General features: G+C 42.1%; 1 non-coding gene across 1 annotated transcript; it reads right to left on the bottom strand.

The window, feature by feature from the left end:
- Positions 1 to 925: 925 nt before the first annotated feature.
- Positions 926 to 1063, bottom strand: LOC114815856. Its single transcript, XR_003763657.1, has one exon. It is a non-coding gene; the product is annotated as a small nucleolar RNA SNORA7 (small nucleolar RNA).
- Between the last annotated feature and the right edge of the window lie 9574 nt (positions 1064 to 10637).

The raw sequence follows: 10637 nt of genomic DNA, 5'->3' as shown, positions 1-10637 counted from the left end.
CAATGAATGAATGAGGTGTCTACCAACTCTTCTACATTGTCCTCTTCCAAGTGCCTAGTGTAATGCTCCGTTCACTCAATAAACACCACTGACTGATTGAATACGGTGGATATTTAAGGGGAACTGGGCTGAGGCAAAACAAGCACAACATACAGCTACAAAAATTGATGAAAATCTAGGCAAAACATTAATGCTTCTACACCTGCCTGGTGCACTTCTGTTTCACCTCAAGTGCAAAGAACAAGACGATGGAGGCTGTAGTGCCTCTCCTGAGTTCTACTAACGGTCTTCAAAGGCCGTAGTGCCCCTGACTTCATCAAGTTCTAAGGGCATTCTGGGTCCTGATGTTAGGGATCTGGGCTGTAGGCATAGGCAGAGGCAAACGAGAAAAAAAAAGCAAAACGATACATAAGGCTGGGAGCGGGGCCTCCGACCTGAAAGCTTCAAACCTTCTGGCAGAGCCTTGGCATTTTCTGAGGGAAAGCCTCTACTTTTTTTCTGGATAAGTGGTAACGGTGGGGGCTGGATGGCCAGGCGCTACTCCAGGGAGCAAAGAGGCCAGAGTAAGAAGGTTTGGAGCCCTGGCACAACGGACAGAAGTAGCATAGTGGAACTCCTGTTCTTCAATCCCCATCCCACTCCCACACAAACACCCCCAAGGCCGTTTCAGTCAGGGGACACCGGAAGAGGCATCAGTCTCCATCATCTCAGCACCCTGCCTCGACTCCGACCCGTAGCGACTCCGTGGACACATCTCTCCCAGGATGTTCCGCCTCCATCTGCAAACTTTCTGGTAGTGTATCCGCAGAGTTTTCTTCGTAAAAGTACAGAAATGGTTTACCATCGCCTCCTTCCGCGCAGTAAACTTGAGTCTCCGCACTCGACTCTCTCCCATGCCACTGCTGCCCGGCACAGGGGAGTTTTCCCTTGAGGCAGATTGCCTTCCACTTGCTAGACACTGGCCAACCTAGGAATGGAATGGATATGCCTCTGCTTGACCCTCCCTCTCCTAGCCGAGACTGGGAGAGTACTGGAAACTCTCCAGGTGCGATCCTGAGAGGAGACCTCAGCATCACTCCGGTATAAATTAAGTACTGGGGGAGAAGAGTGGTGCGCTGCAGGCAAATACAGAGATTTCCTGAATGTTACGAAAGGGCACCGAGCCATCGGTGGGGATTAAAGTTTCCCAAGCATAGCAGGTTGCTAGAAAGGGCAGTGATGCTCTCTGCAAAGAATTTCAGTAGATTCCTTAGAAAAGAATAAAGGTCAGGGGACCTCTGGATGTGGACTTTCCCACACTAGAATCCAGAACATCAGGGGGTACCAGGTGCCGGAATAGTATAGCAGCAAAAACCCTGGGGGGCGAGATTCTGAAGGAAAAAAAAGAAAATCGGGCCATTAAATTCAAAGCAGCTGTTCAATTGTCCCCGGCTTCAAGTTAGTCACTGGAGACAGGTGTTGATCCCGCAGGATTACAGAAGTAGGATTGAGAGCACCAAGTGAACCTCCTGATCAGGACTAGAGTAGGGTGAACTCGGAGTAACAATATTAAAATCACTTGGTTTCTACTTCAGCTGGAACATGTGCAAAGATCATTTATGTCTTTCTGCCACCCACAAATTATCCTTACTTCCCAGTGATTCAAGCCACGGGTTCTCTACAGGAAGATATACAGTGTGCCCACGTAACGACTTGTCAAAAGTTAACTTTTAGGGGTTCAGTCTCAGTCAGGCAACCCAATTATCTAAAAAAACCAAACACCTATCCTAACCTGGGCTCAACTCTGGCTCTTAAGAGGTTTTTTGATGATGGAGGCTGATAAACTGTCATTTTCAATCTGCAAAAGGATGTGGCTTGAAGGGTGCCCAGTACCTGGACCTTACATTTTTGGTGGTGAACAATTCACTGCCTCCCTTCCCGCACAAGTGCTGCTTTAACCGGTTTCCCAGGATCAGAGCTGGAAGGAAAATTACACTTTTCTCTGAAGGCCAAAGCATTTTACCTAAGAGAGATTCTCTACATTCAAGAAGAGTACACACTTCTCCATAACCTGAGGACAGAAGATGACTTTAAAAAAAAATGGTATTTGCTAAGTGCTTACTACGTACCAGGCACTGTACTAAGCGCTGGGGTAGATAAAGTTAGTCAGGTTAGACACAGTCCATGTCCCACATGGGGCTCACAGTCTTAATCCCCATTTTACAGATGAGGCTACTGAGGCACAATGATCTTAAGTGACTTACCCAGGGTCACACAGCGGACAAGTGGAGGAGCCCAAATTAGAACCCAGGTCCTTCTGACTCCCAGGCCCACGCTCTATCCACTACGCCACGGCTGCTGTTTTGGTAATCCAGAGGTGAGGCGCCTTTACTCACAGCTCCAAAGGCTGCTGACATTCCAGAACAAATCTGTGTAGCTTTCTCTTCAAAGAAACAGCATGGGAACCAGAGGTTATGAGTTTTAATCACGGTTCCGCCACTTGCCCGTTGTGTGAACTTGGGCAAGTCACTTAACTTCTTTGTTCCTCAGTTACCTCATCTGTAAAATGGGGATTAAGACTATAAGCCCCACGTGGGACATGGACTGTGACCAACCTGATTAGCTTGTATCGTTCCCAACGCTCAGTACAGTGCCTGGCACGTAGTAAGTGTTTGAACAAATACCCTTTTAAAAAAAAGAGCCCGATCAATAATAATTGGAAACTCAGCTTTTTCCAGAATTCAAAGGAGGCAGTCAACAAATATTAGTGATTGGTGTGGCCAAGAAGGGAGAGATGGAGAGCAGGGTGCCAAGAAAGGCTAATGAAGATGGCGGGCTCCAAGTATCTACAAAAAGAGACCGAAAATAAGGGAGGGGTGCAAACTGGCTGGTAGAGGGAAAGAAAGAAAATTGAGATTTTAGGGTTACCACAAAGCCTTTGTGGGTTTCCAGTTAGCTGAGGTTATTGAGAAAAACAATCATAAACCACAGGTAGGCATAAAAATACATCTACTTATAGCCAGACCCACAGATTAATAAGATACATGGCTACAGTTACTACTTGGCACAGAAAAATGTGTTCTGATTCCATGAGAATTAAATACAAGTAAACCTTCCAGTTACATTTAAAAAAAAGTAAACTCTTTCTGGCTATTTTCCAAGGGTACAGTTAATGAAGGCTTAACAAGGAAACCACCTTTGGAGGAAATTGGAAAATTGGAAAAGCATGAACCCAGAAAGAACACGGCTCTCATGAAGACTTTAGGAAAGACAGAGCAATTTCTAGTACCACCCCTTTCTCTTTGGGACCTGGGAGTAGTGAAGGAGAGAAGGAGTTCATTTTAAAGACTGTTCAGGGCCTGGCACACATCAGAGGAAAGATTCCATATACATTTTTGCACATAAAGTAACCTTGTTAAAACCAAATTTCTTTATGAAAAGGCTTCTCACACCAGCATGGATTCTGAGTTACCAATTAAACCCATAGTGCTCTATCTATGATCTCTAATTCTCTTGGTAGCCTGAGAATTAGGTGTATCCAGTCTGGGAAACTGTCAGGGAGTTAGCTGAGTGATTCCCACTAGTCACATGGTAAATCAATATAGACCTAGGACGGTGGTCTAGGATTAATTCCAAAGTCTCTTGGCTCCCAGTTCGCTGCGTTACTAAAGAACTACTTTGCAGCCTTGTACTTGAAAAAAAATGAAAGAAAATTTGAGCCAGAGAGGCAGTTTATTTGATCCATCATTCCTTCTAGAATGTTTCCTGCAAAAATAGAATTGGTTCATCTCTAAAGAAATAGAGCACGGTCCCATTTCTCTTTTCTGGTCATAAAGGGCCATAAAATACCACATTTTGACTCAGAACTGCAGTAGAGCAACATTTAACCAAGATGACCAGCCACTTTTCCAGTCTCTCTGTCTCTCCCACAATATTAATCTGGACGACTATTTAACATGCAATTCTTAACGACGATGCTTAATGAACTAAAAACGGGATGTGCATCAGTTTCTTGGACAGTTTGTTACTTGGTAAACAATTAGATTTTGATACTGCTACAGGAATAACAGGAAATGATCTGTGATAATCTTAGTCTCCAGTTGTAGATGAGTGCCAGTGCAAAGAGGATATCTGGCCTGATAATAAAGCCTGTAAAAACAGTTTAGGGAGTTATTTATGGTTCTATTAGGATGGGATTGGGATCCAGGCTGAACAGAAAAAAATGAAAAGCAGAAGTTAAAAAAAACCAAAACATTCCTGGCTTTTAATGATCATCTTTGGAATTGAGCAAACAAAATATTGTTTACCTAAGATGTCTATGCACTAATGAGACTGACTGAATCAGCACAATATCATCGTTTCCAGGTTTTATATTGGTATTACTTATAACAAGCTTCCTGAAATACAATGAGTTTCAGAGAAATCCTTTAGTTGGTAAAATATGAACCTTAACTTTCCTATCTGCTGAAAGATGTGACATTTATCTAAGCACAATATCATACTGAGAAGATGTGCCCTATGCTTTCTAACCTCAATATGAAAAAAACCCCAAAACCAGTGTCTGATCAGGGATTCCATTACCAATCTTGAGTTGGGCTCAGAATAATTTCCTGGGAGCTCATCTTCAAGATAAGGAATAGGGTTTCAAAGACACCATCCATCTTGAACACACTCCATAATCAAAAATATTAGTAGCCTGCTTTTTATGATGAAAAAGTACACTGGGTACTCTGCTTTTATTGTAATCCAGCAGCGTGGCCTAGTGGATCTGGGTTCTAATTCCGGTTCCCCCACTTGCCTGCTGTGTCCTTGGGCAAGTCGATTAACACCTCTTTGCCTCAGTTTCCTCAACTGTAAAATGAGGATTATTTGCCTGTTCTCCCCATTTCTTAGACTGGAAGTCCCAAGTGGGACAGCCATTGTGTCTGATCTAATTAACTTGAATCTACTCCAGTATTTAGAAAGGTGCTTGATACATAGTAAACGCTAAACAGATACCACAATTATTTACTCATCCCCCAGTAAGTATATTTGACTAACAATGATGTAAAAATTCATTCAACTTCATTTTAAAATGGCACAACTATGCAATAGTGCACATTTAACCTTCATCTTGTGTGTTTGTATTTTTGTTTTTTCCATAACTTTAAATTTATGGATAATTATATTCTTTAGGCAGCTATTCACTCTCCTTTTACTTTGATTTTTGTCAAATCTTTCATTAAACGAAGGATGAGTGTCATCCTCAAGTGATAATTTGATTAGTCTACATGTCTTGTTTTAGTACACTAGTATCAGTATCATTGGTATCATTTGTAATCTGTTATATTTCCCAAATGATAAGCTTCACAAAACTTAGATGATTAGAGTATCTATACTCAATTTGCTGAAAAAGGCTTTCAAACAGATGGAAAATATCTATAGATGGAAAAGCTAAATGTCAATATTTATAATGTGTTACCTACCAATTAGGCTGTTAATAGGACTGTGTCCAACTCAATTTGCTTGTATCTGCCTCAGCGCTTAGTACAGTTCCTGGCATATAGTATGTGCTTAACAAATATAATAATGATAATAAAACAGTATTTTAAACTGTAGCCACAAACTTCATATGTTAAAAAGTATTACTCAGGATACAGTGTATCCTTATAAGACACACTTTAATTTGTTTAAAATATATCGTTATTTTTTGAATTCATGATCTTGTAACGGTGACTACCCATTCGAGTGGCTGGGTGTTCTCAAAAACCTCTTAATCCTTTTCTCTTCCAAAATGCCAGAGATACTCAAAATACTCAGAAATTAGGCTATGGGATAGTAGTAACATGAGGCAGAGCCAGGCAAAAACAGCTTTAAAATATTCCATGCAGTCAACTGCCAAGAAAATGTTCAAAAACTCACATGGCAATACAGATGTTAAATACAATATATATTCTTACAAAAATATCTTGAAATCATTCAACGCCCGAGAGATTCTGGACAGTTTTCTTTGTTGCCCTTCCCTATTTTGACACTGTAAAATCAATTAATCGATCACTGTTATTTATTGAGCAGCCATGTGCCCTGTACTAAGCCCTTGGGAGAGTACAATAGAACAGTTGGTAGACATGTTCCCTGCCCACAGTGAGCTTACAGTCTAGAGGACAAGCTTATAGTCTATGGACTATCTGCCTCTTCCGATAGAGTGTAAGCTCCTTGGGGGCAGGGACCCATCTCGGGCTTCTGATGCACTTTCACAAGGACTTAATACTGTACGTTGCACCCAAAGGGTCCTTGATGAACACTATTACGTAACAACATCAAAGAACAATAACACATAGTCAGAATGTCAAATTCATTCTCAACCAGATGATTTTGTTCTGAATGTAAATACTTCTATGAGCATAGTGTGGAAGCACAATGGCCAAGGCCCTGCAATTGTCCCCCCTTTTTTCTCTGACCTTTCCCCTTCGAGTCGTTTCAGTCTTAGTTCTGCTTGACCACCCTGGGTGTGCCTGACGACTTGGTTTACTTAAGCCAAGCCTAGTGTGACAGACTCGAATAGCTTGGTTATTTGATTCGCTCAAGTCGAGCAGCCAAGCTCGATCTGAGCCAAGGTCGCTATGACGTATCCTAAACATGATGAGGCTACCCCCCAGGAACTAATCAAGACTTCTGGCCCTACTTATCAGTAGTGTTAAATCACCTAGAACAAAGCAGGTCTGGGGAGGAACAGAAAACGCCCAAGGGATTTATTGCTTTCTATCCTAAAGTATTTCTCTTCTACTGTTTTTTTCTGATCATTATGAATGTTACGCCAACGGTATATAAAGAAACTCTGTAATGCTTGAAGTTGAACTGGCCTTGACTAGCAGGGGGAATCTCTGCCGCTCAACCGTCTCTCCCTATTAGTGCTGGAAGAGCTAGTAGTAATAAACCTGTCTCTGACATACCTTTTTAAACACAATGCAGACTCTGTGAAGTTTTTCTTCCACAATACAATGGAAATACAATGTATTCTTCCACAGTACAATGGAAAGGATGGCCAACCGCTCACCATCTCGCTGCTCATGTGTCTGGAGATACCACCGGGTTGGGATTGGCTGGGAGAGATTGGGTCAGCAGCACGCATTACGAGTTCACGAAAACTAACCTTGCCCCTTTCCGCCTTACCCAGATCTGTCCCTCGGAGACCCTAATCAACATAATTTGGAGGGAGAGCTAATTATATCTTTTCCCATTCCCACTGGCTGCAGCCCCACTCCTACTAATGATCGTGGCATCTGTTAAGCGCTATGGACCAAAAACTGTACTAAGCACTAGGGTAAATACAATATACAGGTCGGACATAGTCCCTGTCCCTCAAAGGACTCGCAGTCTAAATAAGAGGGGGGAGCAGTCATTTAATCTCCCATTTTACAGATGAGGAAACTGAGGCACAGAGAAGCTAAGTGAGTTGCCCAAAGTTACACAGCAGGCCGACCCAGACTCTTATTAAACTGTAGAGAATGAAGGTCCACAGACCCAATAAGGAGCCGCCTCAGCCTCTTCCTCTCACATATCTCAAAAAGATGCCAGCACCACACAGAGTCACACAGCCCGATACGCTAGCTTACAGAGAGATCCACAGCACGAAGCAGAGTTTGAGTCAAGGGAACAGGAGATGTTCAAGTTAAAAGAGACAAGAGCAGTTATCACCATTATTGAAAATATCCCTGCAAATAATTACAACAGGCTCTGTTGAGACGTGTGAATACACATCTGTGGGTTTTTCTGTCGTCTTCAACTGTTTTTCTGTCATCTTCAACTGTGTTTCCCCCTTTCTGGTCTGGCCCTCTGATTAGAGAAGCTGCGTGGCTCAGTGGAAAGAGCATGGGCTTGGGAGTCAGAGATCATGAGTTCGAATCCCGGCTCTGCCACTTGAAAGCTGTGTGACTGTGGGCAAGTCACTTCTCGGTGCCTCAGTTACCTCATCTGTAAAATGGGGATTAACTGTGAGCCTCACTTGGGACAACCTGATGACCCTGTATCTACCCCAGTGCTTAGAACAGTGCTCGGCACATAGCAAGCGCTTAACAAATACCAACGTTATTATTATTATCTCCCTGCTGTCTCCTCATCCTCTAGTACTTTGTCCCTCTCATACCCAGACAAAACACGGCTATTTTTTAACTCCCTCCCAAGGAGCTGAATAATATGTCTTTCTCCCTAACAGGTGAAAAATGGCAGGCATAAGATATTCACTTGATTAAAGAATCTTCAAGTGTCTGATTTCAGGAAAGATTATGAGTCAGACTGCAAAAATGCTTGACAATTTCAATGTCATATACACTTGCCAGGAACTAAGGAACTTCCCAACACTTTAACAGAAGTTATACACTTATCATATTCAAAATGATAATGGGGGTTCAACCATTAGGACAAGAATGAGAACTCATCCACTGAAATTTCTTTGTGTCCCCAACTTATCTACTGAAGGTCCCATTCCACCAATGGCTCTGGTAAGGGGTGGAGGGGGAAAATATGGGTGGAGTTAGATATATGTGTGTGTAGAGAGAGAAGTGGGTGGGGGGGAGGATGGTGGTAGTAGGAAGAAGTGACTGAACGGTGCCTGGGTGCAAGGGCAAGTACTGGGAAGGAGGAATGTATGAAATTGGAAGTGGATGATTGGGGTGAGGGAAAAAGTGGATTTCAAGGAAAACCTTGCAACTACAGGGGATGGTTTCTAAGAATATTGCCCAGTAGAATCCTGCAAGGGATTCTGGTCTTCAAAAACAGGTGTTTAAGATTATCTTCAAGAGACTGAGGCAAAAATAGCAGCTGGCTTTAGAGCACTGTTCTAATATTTTTTTTTATAGTTGACATACTTACCAGTATATTTTGCACTTATAATTATTTGAAAGTATATTTACCAAATATAAATCACATAACTCTAATATGTCTATAATATTTGATTGGGGGGGGGGGAATGAACCACATAAGAATTGAATTCATGTCTAAAGTGCAGCCATTAATATCTTTCCACATGACCATAAAATCAATGGTACTTATTGAATGCTTATTATGTGGAGAGCACTTTGTTACTGGTTGGGAGAATACAAAAGCTAATAGTATCCCTGCCCACAAGGAGCTTACAATCTGTGTTAAAGGTAATTATTTAGTAAAATAGTGGTAACAAAGTTTCAATTTCTACTTTTAATCATCTTTAATACCCAAATTGTGATAGAGTTGTGAATTCAGTGCTTATGAACTTTCAAGTCAGTCATCACTTCTGGGTGAAAACAGAAGGTTTTAATAATGACTAAATAGGCTTTTCGCCCTTTCCTACTGTTTCAAACAGCTCTATCAAATTGGACTTGTATACAGGATTTTGGCTGACCATGAGCACACAACGGCCTGCTTCAAAATTAACTGCAGCTTTTTCTGTGTAAGGAGAGGTAGGACTATCCTCAAACTGTAAGCCGCACAACGGACAGGGACTGGGTCAGATCTGATTGACTGTATCTACCCCAGTGCTTGGCACACAGAAGGGTTTAACGACCACGACAATGATAATGATTACTATTATTATTACAAGGAACGTGCAGAAACTCAAATGAGGCATTTGAGGTAAACAAATTGGACTGGGCATGAAATGACGAATCTTAGCACATGTGGAAATTGGAATAAAATGAAAATATCAAAATATGCATATACCTCTACACTAATGTCGAGGGTGTCTTCTTCAAATACAAGGGACAACCATATAGACTTATTTTAAAAGCCCAGAAAATTAGATAGGTGAAAGTGTTGCCTTGTTATAAACTCCATATCAAAGGCAGGGTGGGAGTAGCCACTTTATGCGAAGAACAACGCAGACGGTAATAACATTAAAAAAGTACAGGAGAGACATGGATCTTTAGGAAGAAATCATAAATTTAAAAATATTTACAGTGGCCAAGCTACGGAACATGCATAAGAAATGACAAGACTGGGGAAACTGCAAAACTCTGGTCAGTAACAAGCGAGGCATTTCAATTACTGCCATGTTGATTAACTGAAATGTTTATCAGGATGACACGTGGGGGAAGTTTTTGGCTGGCCTCGGCGATCGTTTTCTGGAACAACTAGTCCTCGAACCCATAAGGAAAAATAATTTCCAGTTGTAGTATCTGGTGAAGGATGTTTGTGGAGAGCCACTCTTGTAATAGTGTTCACAGAACGATTTGTTTGAAGTCCTTGCCAGGGAAGAAAGGCCAAAATAACTCAACAAATGGATACTGCGTTTTAGAAAAAGGAACTAAGGATAGAATATGAACTTGGGATTGGAAAATAATTGAAAGAGGACTGGAGGTGGTTTAATCACATTAGAAACTCAGGTAAAATACGTGGCTCAAAACCAAGAAGCATGATGCTAGATTGGGGAGATGGGGGGGGGGGGGGCCTGTGGGAAGCAACGTGGCCTAATGGAAAGTCAGGACACTGGATTTCTAAATGCAGCTCTGCCGCTGGCCTGCTGTTTACACAAGTCATAACCTCTCTGGTCCTGAGTTTCTGGCTGGGCATCTCCCCTCTACTGGCCATACTTCACTGAAGTGCCCAGATCGCTTGCCCTAAACGTTATTTTACACGCTTCTCCCAACTCCTCAAAATACGGTTACCCATTCATTCCCCTCAGAGAAGCAGCGTGGCTCAGTGGA

This window comes from Ornithorhynchus anatinus, chromosome 12 (assembly GCF_004115215.2).
Source record: "Ornithorhynchus anatinus isolate Pmale09 chromosome 12, mOrnAna1.pri.v4, whole genome shotgun sequence".
Lineage (NCBI taxonomy): Eukaryota > Metazoa > Chordata > Mammalia > Monotremata > Ornithorhynchidae > Ornithorhynchus > Ornithorhynchus anatinus.
The sequence above is the reverse complement of the archived record's forward strand: the minus strand, read 5'-3'. Positions and strand labels throughout refer to the sequence as shown.